Raw genomic sequence first — 26,221 nt, 5'->3', positions numbered from 1 at the left:
ACAACACTATGAGTCAGAGTGAAGGACATGTGACATTCACTTTAGCCACTCAGCATCTGACTTCTTCCTGTCACTGGGAATTAGCTACTTCGTGAATTCTGGTTGGAGAATGTGGACAAGGATATACATCCTCAATTTCACTAGATGCTACTGCACACATCTCTGACTCTGGATCTAGTGACACAAAGGGAGTGGAAGGACAGAGGTCTTTCTATGTGCACTGAAAGTAGAGGCTGAAAGATAAAGTTTGCTGCTAAAGTAGTGTAGATACACAGCATCTTGTGCTTGGTGATAGCGCTAGTTTCTCATCAAGCCAGTTATGCAGCACTGACCCATATCTGGGTCAGTGCTGCATAACTGTGAACAATTCCTTTAAGCAACTCCTTTTGTTAGTTTGCAACTAAGAATTCTGACCAATACAGTGCATTCTAAACTCCATTATATAAATGAGAAAACTAAGGCTTAAAAATCTTAAACTTGCCCAAAGTTACACAACTCAGTTCAAGAATCTAGCGCCCTGGCCAGTTTGGCTCAGTGGATAGAGCGTTGGCCTGTGTACTGAAGGGTCCCGGGTTTGATTCCAGTCAAGGGCTCATGCCTGGGTTTCAGGCTCGATCCCCAGTAGGGGGCGTACAGGAGGGAGCCGATCAATGATTCTTTCTCATCACTGATGTTTCTATCTCTTGCTCCCTCTCCCTCCCTCTCTGAAATCAATAAAAATATTTTTTTTAAAAAAAGAATCTAGAGTTAAACATAGCTACTACACTCAACGGCTAAATGGATTTTATATCTACTTTTAGAAATAGTAAACATATGAATTATTTTATTATTTAAACTCATCAAGGGAGGTTATTTTCATAGCTACAGTGATTAGGACATTTCAAATACTCATAACATGTGTTGAGTTGACCCGATATTATGAGTACACATACTTTTCAAATTTCATTTGTATTAGCTTCAACCTAAAAAATCCTTATATCTAGTTAAGTGGATTCATGGCAAAGAAGAGATTCAAACCCAAGTTTTCTGACTCTAACACCCATGTTCCTTCCATGAAACCATACATCTCCATAGGGTTAGTGTTAACTCACCTCACCCCCCTCCTTTTACTCTTATTACTGACTAGAAAAGCAACTTTCAACACTGAAGTTAAATTACCCTTTGGATCCACCATTTGCACTTTAAATTAATGTTTTCTAATAGCTGCAAGTAACCTTTTCAAAAGTTAAACAAAATTGAAATTGCTTCTGCAATCTATTTGTACAGCTCCATAGGAAAGTCAGAGAAAAATCACATAATAGCTTTTAAAACTAATTTATTTGAGACATCCTACTCCCAAGGTAAAATTTAAGCCAGTACTTCATTTATTTGATATGAGATTCTTCAGAAAGTATCCTTTAGGATTAGGGAAGAGAGGGGGGAGGTCCAGAAAGTAGTTAGTCTAGGTTAAGGGTTGTTTCTACAAATGACATAAGATGCATTTACTACTTAATCCCCTATTTCCCTTCCAAGGTGGACTGAGTAGAAAAGCAACTCCCAAAAAGGTGATGAGACCAGCAGGTGCTGGCACCTGTCTTTATGAAACCTACAATCTCCCCAGGGTATATACTATCTCCATTTTTTAAGCCTTTCTAATTCTTTTGATCTTCCAAGTTTCAACTTAAATCCTTATTACTTCAGAATATAAAGTTGCAAGAAGACTATCTCTATAGACTATATTCATAAATCTATTTACATATAATAGAAGATAATTTTTCTAAAATTTTGTTAATAGGCTCAGAAGAAAAAGCACCAAGAGACCTAAAATATGTATACCATAATGAGTGGCAAGAATCAGCTAAAGCAAAGAATTCCTAAGTTAAAACCTTCTCCTACTGTTTGTTGTCTATGACGGCCCCACTGAAACTGAAAAATGAAACTAAGCACTGCGACAGCTGCCTATTTACAAAGAGAAATGTTATCTCATTTGTATTGTAAAAGCTATAATCAGAATATTTTAAATTGCTATTATTCAACCTTTTTAAAAATAGTAATCCAAAATCAAATATTTAAATTGCGAAAGTACGACATAAAAGTTTTAGCAGAAGAAATGAAAATTTAAATAGCAGTAATTATTGCTCAGTGCCCAAATTATTTTTCCAAGTCCTCACAAATCATAATACAAAACTATCAACTTTGCAAAGCATGCTCCTTGCAGAATAAGCGTTCTGAAAGAAAAACCATATGAAAGTGTCAGGAAAAAAGTCAATATGGCAAAATATCAAAGCAGCATATACTTCAATGATTTTGTGTTTCCCAGCAGAGATCTTGGAAAGATATCTCTTCCAATTGGGCAAATGAAACTGGCACACTTTACTTGAAGGGGAAAAATGGGAGGAAGGAGAATGGAATAGGGTGGGAAGGAGCATAAAGATTGTGAAACCTTGAAGAAATTCAAGCTCATCCTTTTAGAATTCAGGTCACCCTGACTTACACAGTTTAAAAGTAGAATTACTTTCAAAGAATACATATTTCCTCTGAGCTATGATACATATTTCCTTTTAATGTATCATATTGCAGCAACAGCTGAAATGAAGGTCTAGACATCAAAAACATTTCTTACTCCCACCTACTGCTTTTTTACCTCAGGCATCAAAACTAATGAAACCTATTATCCAGAACATTGAGTTCAGTAACCGCATTGGCTATTGCAAATATTGGGGGGGGGGGGGAGCACTTTCAGGGATGGCACTCCTTATTCAGCCATTAAAATTACTGAAAATCAAATTTTGCTTCAAACTCCAGAAATACAAATAGATTAAAGCAAGGCCCATGAAACAATATTATTTTCCAGTTAAATTTCAGTGACAAACTGCTAAAGACAGAGCAGCCCTGACACCAATTTGCCCCGCTGCCTTTGTTTTCACCTTTATCTGCAATATAAACAGACCAGTTTTTTAAAACAGTTTTTAATTATTAAATGTACTACCTAAGAATTACTCTATGAAAACATTATAAGAAAACATTATCAATTTATTTTATGGGTTGCATCAAATGAAATAAAGATAAATATATAGAGAATTTTTAAGTATCTGTTTTCTTAAAATTGACTTACAAAAAAATTGTAACAAAGTAGCATAATGCTATATTAATTCTGAAAAATAGCATTAACCCATAAAAAATCCAATTACATACAACACTATTGATTAATCACAGTTACACCACCATCGATTGGCTTGCAAAATCTATATTTGATGTCATTAATAACTAAATGGGCTTATTACTTATATCAAATTCAACTCACTTAGAGCTCTGGCTTTCTTGAATAGCTTGTGGGTATAGAATATTTGGCATCACTTCACAAATCTATGTTGAAAGTGGATTTTAACTTTCCCAATGTCAATTCATCAAATGAGAAGATGTATATCAAAATGCTTCATTTGTTTTGACCTATTTGCAACTTTAAATGATTATGAACACTAATAATATTCATCATATAGAAACAGAGTTGTGACTCAAATCTTAACAGTATAATATCTTACTCAGGAATCTGACAGCATGAGTTCTCTGCCAGTTACAAGATAACCAGAATTTTAATGATGGTTTCCAGGCAGCATTGTAACAGTTGAGACATGACCCAAGTTAGCATTTCAATGGATCATAGGACTCCATGTAAAGCCACTAAACTTTAAATTGAAGGAGACCATAAAACTAAATTTCTAGATAAATGAAACAAGACCTTCAAAAGACAAGTGCCACAGAAAAAATGTCAGGCTATAATGTTACTTTAATAGCTACACAGTGAAAAAGAAAACTTGCACAATGGCTGTTACTGACTTCTAAGGACGAAATTTGCCCCATTTGCTACTGCTTTTAAAGATTTTTAGATAATTATTACTTTTTTACACTTTAAAGCTATTAATATACTCTAATTTTGTTACATAGTAAGCATAAACAAATAAAGACCTAGACGAATAGCCATTAAAATTAACAGTTTCTTAGGTTGTTTGAACAATTACTTTTCTTTACCCATGTATTTCCCAGGTATTCTTCAATGAACATTCATTTCCTCTATAAGCATGCATCATATTTGAAAGATTTTTAAAATAAGGCTACTATTATTTATTAAACAACTATACGCTTTAAAACTATATGCGACATGCAAAACGACAAGAAAGAAAGATCATTAGGACAGGAATCCCAAGATAAAATTAAATTAACAAAAAGTAAACCAAGTATGTGGTTCAGTTAGAACAGTTATACTTAATTTAAGTCCATCAATTCTACAAAATAAACATTTTATAAACTTCCTCTAAGACAGTGACTTTCATCAGGATAACTCACTATTGATTTCAACATTGACAGAGTTGAGCAGCAAAAATAAAAAATATTTCCTTTCCACTCTTCAGACACAACCTGATTTGAAATATATACACATGCCCACATGTGCGTGTGCACATACACACACGTTGCCAGATTGCTACTAAAATTCTGACAGGACAAGTCCCCAAATTGCCTTTTACACTAAAGCTCAAACAGTTGTCTGTCACTGCTATTATAGTGAGTAATCCTTGCAGCTGTAACTGTTTGAAATGCAGCTGTCTTGTTGGTATTCTCTCCCCAGCCCCACTCATCCAGCATTTCTGTTCTTGCTACAATAATCTAAAAGGCCATTTTACAGGAGGCTTAGCCCTGGCTGAGGGCACTCTACGGCGTGACCGAGAGAACATGGAAACACGATTCATTAGACACGCCTGGAGTGATAACAATGGTGCTGCTTCTTGCTGCCTTTCATTTCGTACATCAGTCTGAGACTAATGCATTCTCGTTACACAACAAGCGCATTTATAGACAGGAAAAAACTGTAATCACCTTTGATTAAGAGACAACATATTTTTCCTATATGAGCTGCCAGTCATACTGACACAGTAATTATTTTTTTAACTGCAGGTTAGAATAGCAAATGTAGCAAAAATAACATCTGCGAGCGAGAGAGAGAAAGATGACTACGGTACTATGAAGATTTCGTACACAAAGGTTTCTCTAGACGAGGCTCAGTGCCATGTCCTTGAGACCTAATGGGTACCTCAGCCTGCATTTAAGCTAGACTATCTATGGCAAATAGACTAGATCCTTATTAAGCAAATCTCTTTCTATACATCCAATTCTTAGGAGGTAAAAATTACAGAATGTTTTTATCTTAATTTTAACCATAATTTTTAATGACCTACCCTTTCTCCACTTCTTTCTCCATGGGACTACAAATTCAATGCCCTCCTCTTTTTCTATTATCTTACTTTAACTACAAAACAATTTATCCTCTCCACTTTTTCCGTTATCTACCTTTTCTACAAATTTGTTTCCCTTTACATAAAATGCTAGGTAAAAACAGAAGACCCACTTTCTATCTTAAATAAAACAGTAAAAAAAAAATGTAATTTTGATTAAAAACAGGAATATACAATTATTTTATTTATTTATTTTTTAATATATATTTTATTGATTTTTTACAGAGAGGAAGGGAGAGGGATAGAGAGTTAGAAACATCGATGAGAGAGAAACATCGATCAGCTGCCTCCTGCACACCTCCTACTGGGGATGTGCCCGCAACCAAGGTACATGCCCTTGACCGGAATCGAACCTAGGACCTTTCAGTCCACAGGCTGACGCTCTAGCCACTGAGCCAAACAGGTTAGGGCAATTATTTTGTATCAGTCTATCATTTAACCCAACTTCCATCAATCACTACACCTGGCAAAGGTTTCATTTGTAAATATAAAAGCTCTAACTTAAACTGGGGGGGGGGGGGGGGAGAGGAGAGCACAAGCCACATTATATTGACAACATGTAGCGTTAATTTTTTTTATGGGATTCTGAAAAGTAAACCACTTCTCCATACACCCATGCAGTTGCAGTCTTTTGTGGCTTCATGCATATGTGTTACTAGAGGCATGGTGCATGACATTTGGTGCACTTGAGGGGGGGGTGCATGTCCTCCCTCAGCCCAGCCTGCTCCCTCTCACAGTCTGGGACCCCTTGGGGGATGTCTGCAGGTGGACATCCTCCAAGGGATCCTTAGTGCTGCCATGGAGGCGGGAAAGGCTCCTGCCACCAGCGCTGTACTCACCAGACGTGAGCCTGGCTTCTGGCTGAGTGGCGCTCCCCGTGTGGGAGCGCACTGACCACCAGGGGGTCAGCTCCTGCATTGAGCATTTGCCCCCTGGTGGTCAGTGCACATCATAGTGACTGGTTGTTCCACCCTTCGATCTATTTGCATATTCGGGTTTTATTATATAGATTTGGGTGGTTGTTTATGGTGAGTTTGGTAGTCATCAGGAAAATAAATGCGTTTAAATACATATATACTAGAGGCCCGATGCACGAAGATTCGTGCAAGAATGGGCCTTCCTTCCCCTGGCTGCCAGCATCACCTTCGCTCTGGCCGGAGAGGCCGCCTTTCCACGTTCCCGCCTTCCCACGCTGCCCAGAGGCCTAGAGCAGCTGGGGTGGTGCGGAATGCCTGCGTCATCACCATGGCGACGACGCAAGCGTCCCGTCCCGCCCCCCAGCCACTTGATGCCTGCTTATGCAAATTAACCTTCCATCTTTGTTGGATTAACTTGCATACTCATTCCTGATTGGCTGGTGGATGTCACGAAGGTACAGTCAATTAGCATGTTACTCTTTTATTAGGTAGATGAATGCCAGGAATTGAAAGATTATAGTTAAACCAAAATAACTGAAAGTATTTTTGAAGGTTAGCAGACTGTATAGTTAAATATTTTTTAAAATGGTTAGTCTCTATCTTTAAACTTTCTATATAACATTATTATATTTTATACTAAGAATGTGCTACAAAACTAGCAAAACAATTTGCAGATGGGAAATTCTGTTAAATTAGTAAAGGACCAAATAAACAAATAATAGAAAAAGGTTAGGTCTGGCTCACAAACTCTGAGACCTAAAATAGCTTTTTTTAAAAATGGTTACGTAGAGGGAACAAGAGTTGATAAATAGAAAAATGCTTGGACAAGTTTTACTAGTAGCTGTTGAGTGTTAAGAGTTTTCTCACCTGTGCTACCACATCAAGTTAGAAATTAGGAAATCTACAACCTAGCTTTCATGTGTCTACAGGTGCACCAGTGAGCTCTCATGTGCATTCAATCAAACACAAGTGTGCTTTGAGGAGAAGTTAGACATGTACCACACTACATTAGAATTACACAAGTTTAAAATTTTATCATTTAGATTAAAGTAACAAGTCTTATTACAGAGGATAACATCTATACTTTCTACTCTAAAAGTGCCTGAGTCTCCCTCTCTTATTTTGGTCTTCTGTACTGTATAAAAAGCATGACTCCCCAAAACTAATCAAAAGTTACTTCTATAAGCTTTCCCTGCTGTCTGTATGAAAAATACAAAATCAATATCAAACATGTCATTACAAAAATTGTTGTTAAAAATTTAACTGAAATGAATTCTTAGTAATAAATGACTACTTGGTTCACACATGAATTTCTATTATATTAATCTGGTACTTAGAAAAATCACATATTTATTATTCTTTACTTTTTAAAGCCAGAATGTCTAATTCTCCCTTCAAGTCTTCAAAAATAATTTGTCTGTTTTTTTGTGTGTTTTTTAAACAACATATTGGAAAGCAATAAATTATTCTCAATACTTTAAATTAAAACATTTCCAGGAAAAAAGTTGTCTTTATCCAAAACTTTTAACAAGCTAAGCAGTTTCCAACTCAAAGCAAAAAATTTATAAATGACCTAAATATTCCAACACTGCCAACATTTTTAGTTCATATAGGTGTGTTTCAAAACTACTAGATTCCTCTGCATTAACACAATTCAATTTTGAAAACTTTAAATACTCTGGGAAATGAAGATCAGTTATTTACACAGACACAACCTGATTTGAAACACACACACACACACACACACACACACACACACACACACACACACACACACAGTTTCAGCAGCATTGGCCTTATTTCTGTTTCTCCAACAAAGTGAGCTCAAGGCTTTTGCCCTTGTTTCCCTGCATCTGGCTGGATTATTCTCAGGTCTCAATTCAAATGTCATCTCCTCCCAGAGGCTTTCCCTAACTAAAGTAGCCCTTTCCCAGTCACTTACTTTCTTATCAATTGCTTTGGAGCACAGGACCATATCAAAGTATTTGTTTACTACCTGTCTTTTCACCCACACTGAAATATGCCACCTCCAGATGCAGGAGGAGAATGGCAATACTTGTGTGCTTACTATACTGCAGAGAGCCTTCCAGAAGGGAAAACATTCAAAGTGGAGCAAAAAGCAACCTACCATGTAAGGACAATTTAATGTTAAACTTTTAAGACAAGAAGAGTTATACAGCACATGGTAGCATGATATAGTATGAGTCTAAGAATTCTGACACAATGCAAAATAGACATTTCTGTAAAAAACATAGTTTTTTCCCTACTGATAATGTAAGGAAAGTTGTACACATTCTCAAAGTTGTGATTTGATATTGTTTCCATGGAAACCAAATAGGGTCATAATTAAAGCACAAAAACATTTCTGCAGAAACAAGTACAGATGAAAGATGTCATGAAAATAAGATCTTATTTGAACCTATGATAATTAGCAAGATTAGAATGACTAATGAGGAAAATTCTTGAGGGAAAGATCAAGAAAAATATATTAAATTAAAATGCCTTACAATAATGACAATAAACTATCACAATTTAAAGCAGTTACTGTCATAAAGTGAGCCATGGGCTTTGTGTGTTAAAATCAGACAATTCTAAATTATAAAACTTCCACCCCAATAAACAACATTTAAAAACTGAATTAACTCTTTATCTTACCTAGTATAACTGTTCTAGTTATCAATTCTATAGCATGTTGTTATTATTACTGATGAGGCCTTTTCATTGCTTTAAATTCACAATGTCCTCTAATTTTTAATGACAATTAGTCATGTTCATCAAATTTGGAATAACAAAATAAAGTTACATAATTATGGAGTAACATTAAGTGGTTAAATTCCCATTTTACATTGATATATAATGTGTATAAACAAATAATAAGATATGGTAAATGTGTTATTTGTTCCATTCTATTAGGTACAGTTAGCCAAAGTCTCTATGTAGTTATCTGAAGCCACATCTACAAAGGCCCAGGAAAACCTATTTTCTTTAGGTGTTGAGGAAGGCAGAGCAAAAGATAAAAAAAAAAAAAATTTTTGTAGAAAAATATTGTAGAATCATTTCTATGTAGGTTTTAGCAATTTTATATTTACTTCCTGGAATATCAGCTTCAATATAATTATTCTCAACTATCTCTGGCCTATTCATGGACATCCAATTTTTGTGACTCTCAAAAAATTTTTAAAAGAAATTGATTTTTAAATCAAGTATACCTAGATATATGAGAATCAGTGATAAATTCTTAATTTGAGAGGCAAATTTAAAAGATGTATTTTATCTAATTGGGGATAACCCAAATAGTATATATACTCTGTACTAAATTACTAAAAATCGTATTTTCATCAGCAATCTTAAAAAATAAGGTAAATAGAGAAGAAAAAGAAACAATGGCTCTTTTGAATTGATTAAGCAACTATTCACTATTCATATTCATTTTGTATCTTCAGTCTGGAAAAAAACAAGGCCTCTTCTTTCAATTAGTCATACACTGTCCTGTTTAATTTTTTCTCTAACTATTTTGCCCTTTTGAAGGTGAACTTAAATTAAGTCAAAGACATATTATACACAGACAGTAATTTGGAAGTGGATTTTTGCCTCCCCAAACCAGACATTATGCCTTGCCAAGGGAAACCCTGTATAAATAAGACTATTCACAAGATAGGAAGCATCAGCAGTTCCCCATTTACCTCCAGGGTAGTCGCCAAAACTTCAAAGCACCATTGAGCACAGCATCAATGCTTTTGTCTGAAAGATCTCAGAGACTATAAGTGATCTTGGTATCATTAAATAGCTCAGACTTTCCAGGAAACAAATGGGTTACTTAAACTCACAAGCAACTACCTAGGCATTTCGTATAAACTATGAAAATCACACCCTCCTACTTTGAAGCTGATCACACTGTTCAAGTTTGAAGGGGAAAAAACTAAAAACTCTTTGCCACATTGGAATAATATAAAAATGTTTCATACTTGTTTCACTATAGTTCCAGTTAAGAACAACTATTTTAAAAATAAAACTCCCCAGATTGTGCAGTTTCAATTTTCCACTGCTCATTTCTATGACAATCTGACCAAGAATATCCCTGGGGAGGAGGGGAAATGATATTCTGAAACCTCATTCTCAGAAAAATAAGTATCTTTGATAATATGTCTAGTTTTTCTGAAAATATTAATAAAAACGTAATAATAGCTAAACTGAAAGCCAGTTTTAGAAATGAGCAAATCAATCTCATCAAAAGGCCAGAAAGGACTTTCTGGAAAGAATGATAAGCATCTTGGAATCTTACTACTTCTCTCACACACTGAGCTCCAATCTGCAGCAGTTTCCCTCTGAGCCAATGCACTTGATGGGTGTGATAACAGATGGATCATTGTATCTGCCAACTTCCTGTGATGTACTGTATGGGGACTGATAATTTAGTGACTACAGAAGTCCTACAACAGACAATGCAGGCAATCCTGGCATTCAGTAAGTAGCTGCATGCAGTCCTTTGACAATTCTGTGGGTGTTGAACATGTGGATTATTGTACAGCGTAAGCTCTCTGAAAGTATCTATGCCACTGTAAAAAAAAAAAAAAAAGACAAAACTGGGCAAAAGCTAAGAACCGAATAGAAGAACAGGAAAAGAACAAATGTTTAAAGTGGCATTTTCACTTAAAACACATGACAAATATATAGTGCTCAAAGGTCTTATTAGAGTTTCATGACCAGTTTAACTAGTAATATCCTGGTACATAGAAAAAGTATCAATTGTGGGCTTGGTTTTCAGGTCTTACAAGTTGGGCAATATTGACATTTTGAGCAAAATAATTCTTTGTTGTAAGGGAGTGATTTGTGTATTATAAGATATTTAGCAGCATCTCTGGCCTACCAATTAGATGCCAGCAGCACCCTACCCTGAGGAGTGACAACCAACAATGTATCCAAAAACTGCCAAATGTCCCGAGGGGGACAAAATCCTCCTTATTCTCCATTCCCCTCTTACACCCCGTGTTTGTATGCCTCCAATTCTAAGGTTTATTTTGGAGGGGACAGAGAGAGTATAAGTAAAGGGAGTGATTACTTATGAAAATTATACACAAAATAATCAAACGCCTTCTATAGAGTATGGACCAGCGAAGCATGTATCACTAAAAAGAGAAAAGGCCATCTAAAGACTCAGAATTAGAGGGCCCTAGCCAGGTAGCTCAGTTGATTAGAGCATCGTCCATCCTGATATGCCAAGATTGCAAGTTCGATTTGTGGTCAGGGCACATACAAGAATCAACCAATGAATGCATCAACAAGTGGAACAAAAAAATTAATACTTCTTTCTCAAAAAACAACAACACACAACTAATCAATAAATAATTTTAAGATTCAGAATTAGAAAGGCAGCGTCCACTAACATAGTGTTTAATTCTTTCTGTAAAACAGAAAAAAAAAAATCATAGTTTTGCTACAATACTATGTACAAATTATACTGGTGATACTTCCTTCACAAATCCTCATCAAATAAACTGCATTATGCTGGACACTGATTTACTGAATTGTCAATTTTAACAGATGCTTAGAGATAAAACTCCAGGTTTTAGGTTCTGGTTTTTCTTTAAAATCTTCATATTTATGCATATACATGTAAGTGTGTGTGCATGTGTATACATTCAAAATCCAATGCAATCACATTTTAGAAATATCAGCACCAAGTTAAGAATGGCCACATTATTTTACTTGCACATCTCTGGAACCTGCCAAATTTACTCAAGTTATTGGGAAGAGGATTAGTTTGTCATTTTTGCAACAACTCTAATGTAATGCTATTCTTAGTGTAAAGCACAAAATCTCTTTTAAAATATTGTTTTAGGATACCACACAATATTAACACTTGGAGTAAATGTCTTATAATCAAATTAAGTATGCTATTTGTACATGGAAATGAGGTTCTCTTTCTGCTCATTTCTTTCTGCCCGCTCCTTTTACAATTTCACTACTTGCCAATCCTGAGCTACAAGGTGGGTGAAAAGGTAGGGGGAGGTCACTAACTGGGGGAAATGAATTCAACATTACCTGCTGCATAGTACCAATTCTCTAATTAGGAAAAATAAGAACTAGAAATTCTGGACAACCATGAGTAAATCTGGTTTACTAATAGTGATAAAGGCATAAACAGACAAATCCTTGGTAATTTGATAGAAGGAACATAAGTGAAGGGGCAAAATTTCCAACTAGTAGAGGCCATTATCACAACTGAACAAAACTAGATCTGAGTTCTGGTAGGTCCTGCAGTTTTTCTTCTTCTTCCCACACTTCTCTATTTTACTGCATGAGCAGCCTGTTTCCAAATTCCCAAGGTGCATCTATAAAACATAGCACTTTAACCTGCAACACTCACCCTTTCTGTCAGCACTGCCACAACTGGAATCCAAATCTAAGCCTCCCCCTCTCCTCCTGCCTGTAGGACTCTTAATGCAAAGGCTCATCTAAGTAAGAGTATAAATAGGATGCCCTGGCTGGGCACTCAGTTAATTAGAGTGGCATCCCGATACGCCAAGATTGTGGGTTCCATCCCCGGTCAGGGTCAGGGCACATGAAAGAATCAACCAATGAATATATAAATATGTGCACCAACAAACTGATGTCTCTTTCTCTCTCTTCCTCCTTCCCTCCCCCACCCCTCTCTCATTTTAAATAAAAATTTAAAAGAGAAAAAAAAAAAAAAACCGAGCTCCTAACAATCTGGGACTCCCTATGTATGGAGAAGAGCTAGAAGCAGCATGGCTATACTAGTAGATCAAGTTGATACTACAACTCTACTTTAAAACAAACAACAACAACAAAAAACTAGCCTAATGGGCTCCAGGATCACAGTGACTAATTTGAGGCCTCTGGATACAGACAGGCTCTCAACTTTACAGCTCACCAGTTTGACACAGTCTTTTTTTGGGGGGGAGGGGGGGATAAGGGGGGGCACGAATGTTTTAATTCTCTAAAATGAACATTTTTAAAAAGAGTTATCTGTAGTTCAAAGCTCATTTCTATGAGATGTCACATCCATCACCCTTTTACGAGACATAAAATTAAGAAAGGACACCTCCAGCTACCTAAACATTTCAGCTAAAGGTTGGATAAAGTTAAGGGTGTTTTCACACAGAAATCCAAAGAGGATAATGAGAATGAAACAAGTTCCACGTGGTAATTCAAATCTTGGTACAGGAACTAGAGTGCAAGCCCAAGCTGGTGAACAAGTGGAAAAAGGAAAGAAAACAGATCACATGAGGAAACCCAGTGCAAATGCTGGCTTTGCATTATCTAGGTAACCCCTATTTTTTATTTTTTATTTTTTTGTCACAGGTGACTCTAATAATAGTGCTATTGTGGTAAAACCAGTCCAAATCCTATCAAGCTAAAAAGAGGTCCCTCAAAGACTTGTTGGGTGTAGGTGGTAACCCATGTCCTCCCACACCAAGAGACATCAGTTCTGGCAAGAAAGTTCCAACGTGCCTTCATGGTGCTGTTGATAGGATGCCTTAGGCCAGGCAAGAACCAGTGATGTTCTGAAGGCTGAGATACAAGGTGGGAGGAGAGTAGGCCTTATTACTCAATCAACTTCTTGGCCTTGAAGAACTGGCAAAGGTAGAAGACCTACCAAGAGGCTAGTCCAATGAGACGGAACATGAAAAAGATGCTGAAGTATAGGACCCAAGTGTTTGCTGATTCATTGGTAACGCGCATCTCCTCCTCTCGCTTCTTCATGTAGGCAAAATAATTAACGATAGATTCTGACAGGTCTTCTAGGCATCGTAGCCTCACCTCTAAAGGTTTGAGCTTCTCAACTTTTGCCATCTCTTCATAATTTTTCGCCTCCACTCCATGCTTCATGTCTAGGATCACGAGTTGGTCAGGTAACCACCCTATTCCCTTGCTCTCAAAACACACTTTGAACATACCATAATGTTCATCATAATGTTCAGTGGTAAAGGCAAATTTCCCCTTGGTTGCATCCTCCTTGGAGTACAGAATATGACCAAACAGATCTGTGATCTTGAGGTGGGTGCGCAGGCCGCCAGCGCCCCCAGATTGGTCGGTGATCTTGTATGCGCTGGTCATTAGCAGGTCCTTGTGGATCTCCTCGCCAAGGCACTTGTGGGAGTTGATGGGCAGATGGGAGGAGATGGTGGGTCCCATGACTCACCTCTGCCTACCAGTGGCGCAGGCACCGTTTTGGAGACCGACACAGCCTACTTTGCATAGACGGTTGTCACAACATACCTTATCTTACATGATCTTTTTACATTGTAATATTGTCAGTCTCCTCTCAAGTGGTAGGGTCTATGTTCCCTCCCCTGAATCCAGGTGGCTCTTTGGAACTGCCTCCACAAACAAAATCTGGCCAAAGTGACGGTGTCAAAGCTTCAGACACTGTCAGTCTCCACATCCTGCCTCTCGGAAGACTCGTTTTTGGATCCAACCACGGAGCCGGAGAGGCCCCTGTGGTTGTTCTGGCCAACTGTCTCAGCTGAGGTCCCAGCCAACAGCCAGCATCCACGACCAGCTATGGGAGTAAAATGACCAGCTCCCAAAGAGATCAGGCCTAGCCACAGAGTCCCTCCCAGGGGTGGAGTCTTTCCAGGGGAGCCCCTAGACTCCTGGAGCACAAACTGGTAGTCCCTCTTGCTGCTGTGCCTGAAGTTCTGACCGCCCCCCCCCCCCTCCCAGTCTATGGGCATGATAAAAAAGCTGTTTTTTGCAACTAAGGAACTCATCCAGTACCACCACTGTCCCAGATAGAACAGACTCAGTACCTCATTCACAAAACAAAACCACTATACTACTTCACACTAATTTTACTATAACACAATATGAATGATTCATCTTTGGGTGATAAACCATTAAGTTAGAAGTGGTATATTAACAGTAAAAAACACTGAATTTTAAAGTTATATGATTTCATTACTAAGCACAATATAAACGAAGATATATATAGATTCAGTGAAATGAAATAATTTATAATTTACAACATACATATCAATATAGGAAATTTTATGAGAAATATAACAGAAAGGCTACTAGGATGGTCTCTGCTCTAATACAAACTGGATATGTGGCTTTAATTCACATAGTATTTATTCATCCTGCTGAGTGTCTATGATGAGCTAGGCACTACTCTAGAGCTACAAATTTAGCCGTGAAGGAAAGTGGTCTCTATTTTCATAAAACTTGCATTTCAATTGAGGGGCAGATAAAAAACAATTTTATTTTATAAAATTATTCCAATCCATGGTAAATGCTATGAAGTCAATAAAACTATTGCTTGACGGGTCAATGGAGGCAGAATTGTGTTACTTTATATAATATGACAGTTTTAAAACATGACCCTAAATTTTTTGGCACTCCTCCCATTAAGAGGTAGTGTCTGTTGGTTTCAACCAATGAGTAGGGTGAAAGTGAAGTCATGTGATCTCCAAGGGAGATAAAATACAATCATGCAGCTTCCACTATGTTCACTGGTACACCTGCTCTAGAAGTCCTGATGTATTGAGTCTGACTACCCTGAGGCCACTATGCTGAAAGGAAGCCCAAACAACATAGAAAGGCTACTTACAGGGACTCCAATCAGCAGTCCCAGGGGAGCCCAGCCTTCGGGCCATCTGAGCCCTGAAGTCAGATTAGTAAAGAAGCTTCCAGGTGAGTCTAGTACTCAGCCATTCAATTGTTCTAGTTCCCCCAGCTGAGGCTTCAGAAATCATGGTGCAGAGACAAACAATATCAGTAAGCATTAAAAAAAAAAATGGTTGTCATTTATGCCACCAAGAGCGGGGTGGTTTGTTGCATAAAAGGTGATAACAGGAAGACCGCTACAAGGAGGTAGCATTTGTTCTGAGACCTAATGCTATCAAACAGCCAGGCTCAGGAGGACATAAGAGAAAAGCTGACCAAAAAGGGAGAAGAGCAAATACAGTCCTTAAAGCAGGAAGGGACATGGAGGTATGAAATAAGTCAATCAGATGGCTAAAGCTAGATGATGCAGAGTTCCGTATGCCTTCCTTGATGAGTCACTTAGAAATTATTTTCATTGTACAAGCAAGCCTCTGTAATGCTTTAAGTAGGGCAGTTTTTCAAAGATCCCTTTGGCTGCAGTGTGATTCTTGATGTTAAATGAGGAAACAGAACTGAATGCTATGGTTCCCTTCTATCAGTGCAAAGACTCAGTGTTCCTCAAATTGGGTCTCTAGAAAATCCTTAAGCTATCCACAATACTTGCATTCTCTATCTTCACAAAAGTATATTTTAAAATTAAAGCTTATTTGGGTTCATCAGAATGACCTTAAAACTGAAAGTCACTGCAATTTTCAGTGTGTTTCCCCCACAGACTTAGTGTGTGTGTGTGTATGTGTGTGTGTGTGTGATCCAAATGAGGGCCAAATGAAGCTACAGTAAGCTGTGCAAAGAAAAGTTTTACAGCAGTTCAAACAGGAGAAAATGGTGGAAGAACTGAGTCATTACACCATCCACAGTAGAGCAGGCAGGGCAAAATTAAACAAATCTGATTCAAAGCAGACAGGACCAAATTCTTGCTATGAGCAGAAAGTTTCATTCAAGTAAATAGGTAGCATAAAATACGATGTTGTAAATCTGCATTTTTATTGCTTATATCATTTTGACTGTTATATTTCACCTACAAAATTGCTTGATTTATATTTATTTATGCTATAAATATAAGGCATTTATTACAAATTAGTAGTGTCCAAATCTCTAAAATCTATCTATCTATCTATAAAAGCCCAGTGACCAGAACGGCAGAATGACCAGAACAACCAGAATGACTGGTGGCTATGACGTGCACTGCGGCAGTCAACCAGCCTGATCCGGGCCTAGATCGGCCTCCTCACCCCTGATCAGTCCCTCGACCCCGATCTGGGGCAGGAATGGCCAGCCAACTGGCCATGGCCCCTCTTCCCAGATGGGGCCCCATAGGGGTGGGCCAGCCAGACCCCACCTGTGCACAAATTCGTGCACCAGGCCTCTAGTGTTTTCATTAACAATGGTGAATATAAATTGGTGACTTTCACATCATACAGTTTTAACACATTATATGTACATTTTCATCAACATTTTATTTTCCTTAGTAAACTTAAGATACCAACTGACCTATGTCAATTACTTTAAATTAGCATAAACAGACTATAACTGAGGTAAATAACCAAAAGTAAGTTATTCTGAAACAATTCTGTATTTTACAGAATAGTCTTCACCTTCCAACTTTGTCTTTAGTTGTGGAAATCTTGTTCACTCTTTAAAATCTAATTCGAGTGCCATCTCTGTAAATGAGTACCCCAAACCATTAGAGCCCAAATTCCTTTGAGAATTTCATACTGCCAGATATTGTCTCCACCATTTCTAGGCAAGCTGGCTGACACTGTTAGCTATTTTGTTTGTTCTTGTCACCAAGATGGCTGGTAATGAGATGACAATGGTGATGGTGGTGTGATGGTGACAATGGCAGCAGCTATCATTTACCTAGTGATGATTAAAGTTCCAAGTACAAAATGTACTCTCCATAACAATCTCCATATAACAGATACAGAAATTGAGGTAACGAGTTTTATGTAACTTTTCAAGGCCTAAAAGCTAACAAATGAGCTAGATATTTAAAAAAAACTCTGGTATTTTTTATAATACTAGTGTTAATAAAAGCATGGGCCTTTGAGAACTCTTAAGAATCACAGGGAGTATAAAAGTTAGATAGAAATTCTCAGGCATGCCAAATAACATTAAAATATGAAGGAGATGGGCCGAAACCGGTTTGGCTCAGTGGATAGATCGTCGGTCTGCGGACTGGAAGGTCCCAGGTTCGATTCCGGTCAAGGGCATGTACATTGGTTGCGGGCACGTCCCCCCGGTGGGGGTTGTGCAGGAGGCAGCTGGTCGATGTCTCTCTCTCATCGATGTTTCTAGCTCTCTATCCCTCTCCCTTCCTCTCTGTGAAAAATCAATAAAATATATTAAAAAAAAATATGAAGGAGATGGGCTTGAAATTTTACTGACAAGCTTCCCAGGTATATTCTTATTATATATGTTGAAGACTGAGAAACAACACACAGCACCCAATGCTATTCTGACTCCATCTAGATTATATTTTTGGAGAATAAGAACAATCTAATTTATATAGCTCTTCTTTATCTAAAGAATATAGTATTATACCTTGAAAATAATAAGAGCTTAAAATAGGTTGCCATACTTTTATACTGACAAAACGAAAAATTAGCCATTTTAATTTTATAGTAGTTAAAATCTTAAAAGGTTTAATTACTCCACAAAAATTAATTTTATGAAACATAGTCCCCATTCTCTAGGTATTTACAGCTTAGCCAGAGGAAGCAATAATAATTTTCATGGTTTTCAAGGGTTACTTTATATACACATATCAGAGTTTGTTGATGTTGTTAGGGATACAGACTGGAGGATAGGATAGAGAATGGGATGGTAATAACATGGAAGGCTGGAAGGGAAAAGACTATGAAGAAAGTGAAAGAACCAAAGACCTCTTGGGTGGTCCCTGGAATTCTCTCTCAATGCTCTATTCTGCAAGAGAAGCAGAGGCTAAGCTGGAATGCTCCCAAAGCTACAGCATCTTGTTACTGGTTCCACCTAGCAGTAGAGTTTTATGACTCAGTGAGGTGGGTTTACATTACTATCTTACTGAATTACATTACTATCTTTCCATACCAGATATTTTGTTTGTGGCCATCAGGATAAATCTGGGGAAGCTCAATTAACACGTATCTAAACCTTGGTCAAGTCATAATACCTTAAAAAAAATCTGCCATACTGTGACCTACCAGATAATTGTAAGCAAAGGTTACAAACTGGCAGTGAAAGGTGTGAAAGCTTTATTCTGTAGCATTTTTTTAATTTTTTTTTTTTAATCAATGTAGTTCTGAGGCACTACAGTTCAAGGTATTTTAAGATAACTAAAATCTCTGTCTTGGGAATTTTTTAGTATCTAAAATATAAAGAAAGTGCTGTGTTTTCAAATCAAACCACATTTAAATGCCTATTTTACAAGAAAATGCTGAAATTCAGAGCAATTAACACATTTGGTTAATGGAAGACACCACAAAACCATAGTATCACTGAAGAATATTTCTGGATTCTCTGAATCCACAATGATTACCACCTTAGTTGTAACAAAGGGATCAAGAAAAGGATGGACTATAGATGAGACACTGAGTTTTCATAAAACACACACATATACACACACACACACACACCAAACAAAACCCCCAGAAAATGGAATGATATGCCAAGCCTTCACACTGCTAACCAAAGGCCTTTTGAATCAAGAGCATCATAAAGCATGTTTCTCAAATGTTAACTATGCCAGTATTTCAAACTTCGAAGGGGACTTTATGTAGTGCCCAATATCTTAGTGATTGTGTACTAGTAAACTAAAAGATAAAGCAAATAGTGATTCAATGAAGATTAATAACTTGGTAGGTTTTCCAAATTACAGTGAGCAGGAAATAATGCATCATAATGCAGATTCTCCTTTCCCCCCTTCCCCAAGAAGGATATCACAATCTCCATAGAAAATACTGCTTTTCAGTGGTATTATAATCCCACCAAGGGGGTCCCAGTTTGTAAGTGAAATAGTTTATCATTTGAAGTCAAAGCTAAAATGTTTTGTTATGCTTACCTTTTTCCAAGAAAAAAAAAAATTTTTAAATGGTAAATGACTCTTCTACAATTACCATAAAATGTTATTTTGCTTAATATCTTCCCAATCTAACTTAAGGCTCCTTAAGGGTAGAGACATGTCTTTTATTTCATCCAGTACTTAGCACAAGATAATATGCTTGCTGAATATTTACTAAATGAATAGATGCGTGTGAATTGTTCAGTTTCAAAACAGACAGGACCTTTAAAACAATTTTTATAACTCAGATAAGAACAAAAATACCATAAAAAAAAAAACCTGCATGAAATAAAAAGCAAATCGCTCCCATTTTTCAGCATGCTCTATCCTCCTTATCCTACTTTATTTTCCTCCAAGCGCTTACCACCATCTGACATACTACATATTTGTCTCTCTCTCCTCACTCCTTCCCCACTAGAATGTAAGCTTAATGAAGGCTAAGATTTGCCTGCTTTGTTTGAAGACTACATCACCAGTACCCACAACATTCCCTGGGACACATTAAACATTCATTAAGTATCTGTTACAACCATCTTCAGAATTTATTAACGATGCTCTTATTTCTTCTAGCATCATCTTCAGAGCTCTAGTTTCACATTAACAAATGAGGAAGTCTTACAGATATATGTGCATATAAACAAAAATAATTTCATCCCTCATAAATATTGCTATCTTGGAAGTGGAGAAGGGCATGTTTGAGAGAGCAAGCGATCACAGTCATGTCTAATCACAAAAAAGAATCCAGAAGAGCAGGTAATTACTAAAACTGGTCTGAAACCATAATCCTCAATAACAAGTGACTATCGCTAAAGTTAAATGTCTTGCAATAGCAGAGATCCGACTCAGCACTGACTTGGAAACTATCATATTACTAACACTATTCCTGCAACATTTTAATTTACTTTGGATAGGTTTTTAACTACTGTTATTCATATGCAGCAAAGAAAAAGGGGGCTAAAATCACAGTCATCACATTTTAATCAAATTACTTTTTAAATGTTCACCTTCCTTGTTCAACTCTAAGTTTCGTATCCATGGGGTCTGTATTGTTGTCCTGTTTGTTATCTCAAACTACTACGTATTCATTATTTGCTTACTTTTTTAAAACCTGTCCCATACCCATTAGAACATAACCGTAAGGGCAGAGAGATGAAAGGATTGAGCACAATAAATAAATATTTGTTGAACTGAATTCAATACAGAGATCAAGATACCAATAAAAGTAATCTTCAATCTACAACCTTATTTCTAGACAATTCAATTACCATATTAAATATCCATACCAGAAACCTAATATGAAGGCAATTAAATAAGCCTTAATTAACCTGTTAACACTGTTTCAAACCAATATTAAAGCTATGTATAACCAGTTATTGTAATTATATAAATAAATGGCTATAAACATTAGGTGGCAGTAGCAGTACACTGCATTATAATCCTGAACTTGATTTTGTCTACACATATATAGAAATCTGATACATAAGTGGAGATAGACAAATAATCTCACATATAAAATGTGCAAAAGGAGCCCTAACCGGTTTGGCTCATTGGACAGAGCGTCGGCCTGCGGACTGAAGGGTCCTAGGTTTGATTCCGGTCAAGGGCATGAACCTTGGTTGCGGGCACATCCCCAGTAGGGCGTGTGCAGGAGGCAGCTGATCAATGTTTCTCTCTCATCGATGTTTCTAACTCTCTATCCCTCTCCCTTCTTCTCTGTAAAAATCAATAAAATATATATTTTTAAAAAATAATAAAAATAAAATAAAATGTGCAAAAGGAATTGATAATATAACAAAACATAAAAGTAACTATTCCTTTGAATCCAGATTTTTCCAATTATTTCTATAATAAAATAACTGAGCACTATCAAAAAGCTATGGCAATTCCTATAAACATTCAAATTTTTGCCTTACACTTGCAATCTCACATACCACACATCCAAGTTGCCAGCTCTTACCTTCAAAATAATATCTACAATATGACCACTTCTTACCATCCTCACCACTCCCACCACCACCAGGGTTTACCTGGATCACTATCACAACAGCTTCCCTGGTTCTGGGGCTTCCTCACTCCTTCCCACTCCCAACACAGTCTACCCTCCACACAGTAGCTAGGATGAGCCTTTAAAAAAGTTATATCACCTCATTCCTTTGCTCAGAACCCTTCAATGCTTCCCAACTCAGAGAAAAGTTTTGTCTTTAACACCCTTTGTGAACTGACTCCCATATATCTTACCCCAACTTCACCCATACTCTTCCCCACGCTCACTCCATTCCACACAGTCCACCATCGGGTCAACAAGCACTCTCCACCTCAAGGGCCTTTGCATTTGCTGTTCTCTCTTTCTGATATGCTCTTCTGAAAATTATCCATCCATATGGTTTTCCCCCATCTTCTTCAGGTCTCTGCTCAAATGCCACCTTGCTTCATTTTTCTCCATGACACTAAGCAACATCTGACATACTTGATTTTATTATGTGTTTATTTCTTTACTATCTCCCCTATCTCCTACTAGAAATTAAAGTCCACAACAACTAAGAGTTTAGTATCTTTTCTTCACTATTTTATTCCCAGTGCCTGGTAAGTAGTGGCAGTTAAATATTTGTCAGTAAATGACTCCTATTATCAAACAAGCATACAGCAATAGTTTTATAGCTATTTCTTACTCAAGATAAAAGACTACATTAAAAGTTTAAGACTACTGGTGATTTCTTGATTATTTTTTAAGTTCAAGTATGCACAATTCATGTGTGTGGTATGTGTGTATACAAATAAAGTGACACTTTTATAATACCTACATTTTAAAGCAATGTGAATTGAAGTCAAATGTGTTACACTGGTCATCATGTTAGAATTATATATTTTTTAAATTAGAACTATTTTTACAGTGTCTTTACATAATAGAATTGCAAGTAGTCAAGCTCTTCCATATGCTTAGATCAAGCAAGTAAATTCAAAACTGCCTATATTTTATCTTATCTACTGACAAGCTTTGTGGGTTCAGGCTCTGTTGGCTTCAGAATAAAAAAGAATTATAGGTTTGCTCTCCGCCAAAGGACTCTATAATCGGTGCTGATGGCTTAATTCTGAACTACATAAGTAGCTAACCACTGATTATGAAATGCCCAGATTTATTTTATTTTCTTTACTGTTTACACACTGTAGAAGAAACATTTGGGCAAAAAGATGGAAATACCAAAGAACCTCAGGAAACTTTCCAAATACAGTATGTCTCTAAAATTCTCACATGTCCTCTGTCAGGATGATCAGTATTATGATTAACCTCCTAGAAAGTGATTTAGCATCTAAACTAAAAACACATGTGATAAAGCCATCTCTGATCACTGACACGTCTTTTTTTTAAGCCTCACCAAGGATATGTTTATTGATTTTAAAGACGAGGGAAGAGAGAAAGGGAGGAAGAGAGGGAAGGAGAGAGAAACAATCAACTGGTTGGCTCCCGTTGGCACCCAATGGCAGATGAAACCCGCAACCTAGGTATGTGCCCTGACCAGGATTCAAACCTGCAACCTTTCTGGTGTATGGACGATGCTCCAACTAAGCCACCAGGCTAGAGCAACTGTCACTTCTTAATTGTAAAATGTGGCAAGAGCATTTTTTTCACATAGCACACTTGTACATGTTCCCCCCAAAAAAGTTACAAAATTGTGGAAAAGTTTCTTGTTTTTGTTTTGCCTGTATTGTCTGTTTCTGTTCTTGAAGTAGGGGAGCAGAACACAAAGAGAAATTTTAGAATTTACCCAACGCTGAGTATTTTTCTTCCTCTCTTGGTGTCAAATTAAATGAGGCCATGTGCTACTTTGCCACATCAATGTATACAGAAAAGTATACCACATTTAATGCATATAACAAATGAAATACAACACAATATTGTTTCTTGGTCACAAATTAACTAAAAAGAAGCAATGATCCAGAGCCATGGAAATTTGGGCATACCCTTGCTTCTTTAAAGTTGGCTTAGACAGATCTCAACTACAAATGGGCTGTGTTCCAAAATTATTTGTAAATCACTGAATTGGAATTCAAAACTCTGTTCTCTTACAGAAACGTTAAGTACACCAGTTAGGTTTCCATCTTGCCCATAACAGATGATAGTACCTTAATTTACACTTCCATTTGGAGCTAACTCACCTCCATTCTTATCTGAGACCTCCTTTCTTCTAAAATGTTTCAATTAAATTGTGCATTAGTTGATTTTGTGGTCTAAGCTAGAGATATATAACCACCATGCTTGCTATATATTGCTATAAAAACAAGCAAACTGCAGGGGTTTTAAGAGGCAAGAAAAGAAGAGAAACCGATAATACTTTCTTTTCTTCATGTCTCTGAACCCTGGTGCGTTCATAAACAACATATTAGAAGTTGGACAAACATTAAAGTTACAAATATTAAAAAATGTAAAATGAGTATACAAAACCTATTTCCAAGCACAAAGAAAATCATAGCAATTTTTACCTTTATAAAAACAGGTTATGGATTAGCTAAGAGAGACCACACACATACATACACCTCCTTCAAATTCCCAATTATTTAGCCAGTGCTACAGAACTTAATAAAAGCCAGGTGGCTACACAGAGCCACAGAATAGGCACACATGCAGTGAATCTTTGCTTGCCTTTTTCTTCTCCCCTGGGTTCCATATGCCACACACAAGAAAGGGTCCTGACTAAGATGAGAAATTCTTGCTATTCCACTGTCCCAAATGTTTAACTCACCATTTATGAAGTACTCACACTATGATTCATTTAAATTAATGTCTGACAATAAACATTCCTATTTCTTAAATCTAACTCAGCATCAACAAGGCCACATCCTCACCTAAGGTGAGAAAGAAAAGTTGGCGCTCAAGTATTCCTGAAAAACCCTGTCTCCAGCCCTCAGCTCCCAACATCCAACACTAAGAGTAATTTCAGATTCCTTTTCTGAAATTCATGTTTCCAACACTGAGATTGGTTTGAGGATCTTTAACCAAAATCTATTTTCACACACAAACACACACAAAAATCTTTTAATGAGAGAACTTACCCCAAAACATGGAATTTTTGCTCAAAGCATTCTCAATATATATTCTCCATGTTAATGGTTAATCAATTTGGCTAATATAACTAACTAGAGGCCCAGTGCACGGATTCCTGCACTGGTGGGGTCCCTCGCCTGGCCTGTGCCCTCTCACAATCCAGGGATGTCGGATAGCCGTTTCTGCCTGATCCCCGCAGGCCTGATCCAGACAGCTGGGAGTCCGATCCTGTGCGTTGAGCGTCTGTCCCCTGGTGGTCAGTGCACGTCATAGCGACTGATCAACCAGTCGTTTGGTCGCTTAGGCTTTTATATATATAGATAACTAACCTGCTGTACTTTTTTACTATGAATTCACTATGAGTAGCCACTACAAATGAATCATCTTTAAAGCTCCAACTATTTCATGGGGAGACATTTAAGGATTAACTGAGATAGTATCTAAAGGTACCTAAAACAGTGAGAGTAAATGTTCCATAAAAGATTCTGATAGTCTGTGCACATAAGCAGTCAGCCTGTGGCATGCTAATAAATCTCAGATATTTAATTATTTGCTATCTAATACCTCTACAGCTATGCAATACCACTTCAAACTGCACTTCATGGCATTACTGCAGTGTTTCTGCCATGTAGTTGCCCCACTTAATTCACCCCATTACACTTACGAAGATCATTACATGAAACTGTGTCTAACAACATAGCATGGCAGAGCACTCTGTTGTCAATACACTAACTTCGTATTATGATCCCATTATCTTCCTATGGTCATTTAAATAAAATTGGTTTATCAACCTCATGTATAGATCAACAAATTAATACCTGTCTGATACAAGGACTCCTGACACTTAATCACTAAGTATCCTTTAAGAAAGGGACACCATGGTATGCATACAAAGATTTCCTTATCACAGGCTGAAAAACAACTTAAGGTGGATTTTCTGGAGCTGAGTCCCAAGGCAGCTGGATGCTTGGCCTAGCTCACCTTTTGAGTCCCTTCCAGTCTTGAGATTCTTCTATGTTCTCTCCTGCTGCTACTTGGTTTTCAGAGTAAATAGCACATAGTAGTTCCTAAGTAACTGCTTAGAATACTTTAGCAATTGTTGAGGGAAAAGTTTTTAAATTCCCAACACAACAGTAACAAGTTTTAACAGCAGGTTCCAGATTCTCTGCACTAGCTAAACAATTCAACAAATAAGAAAAAATAAACTCTTTCCTATTTGTGACAAGAAAAGTTTTTAAAATGCCTGCGAGAAAATTACTTTAAATTTTGATAAAAATTACTTTAAATAGCACCAACTCATGAAGAGTGGCCATAGTCTAAAAGT

General features: G+C 37.1%; 1 protein-coding gene and 1 pseudogene across 2 annotated transcripts in view; both read right to left on the bottom strand.

Moving 5' to 3' along the window:
• Positions 1–26,221, bottom strand: part of MED13L (mediator complex subunit 13L) — a 272,112-nt gene that overhangs the window by 134,269 nt on the left and 111,622 nt on the right. The window lies entirely within an intron of this gene.
• Positions 13,392–14,344, bottom strand: LOC114231923 (transmembrane emp24 domain-containing protein 10-like; annotated as a pseudogene).

The sequence above is a fragment of the Eptesicus fuscus genome, chromosome 23 (genome assembly GCF_027574615.1).
Source record: "Eptesicus fuscus isolate TK198812 chromosome 23, DD_ASM_mEF_20220401, whole genome shotgun sequence".
Taxonomy (NCBI): Eukaryota; Metazoa; Chordata; class Mammalia; order Chiroptera; family Vespertilionidae; genus Eptesicus; species Eptesicus fuscus.
Note: the sequence above shows the minus strand (reverse complement) of the source record. Positions and strands in the feature narration are given on the sequence as shown.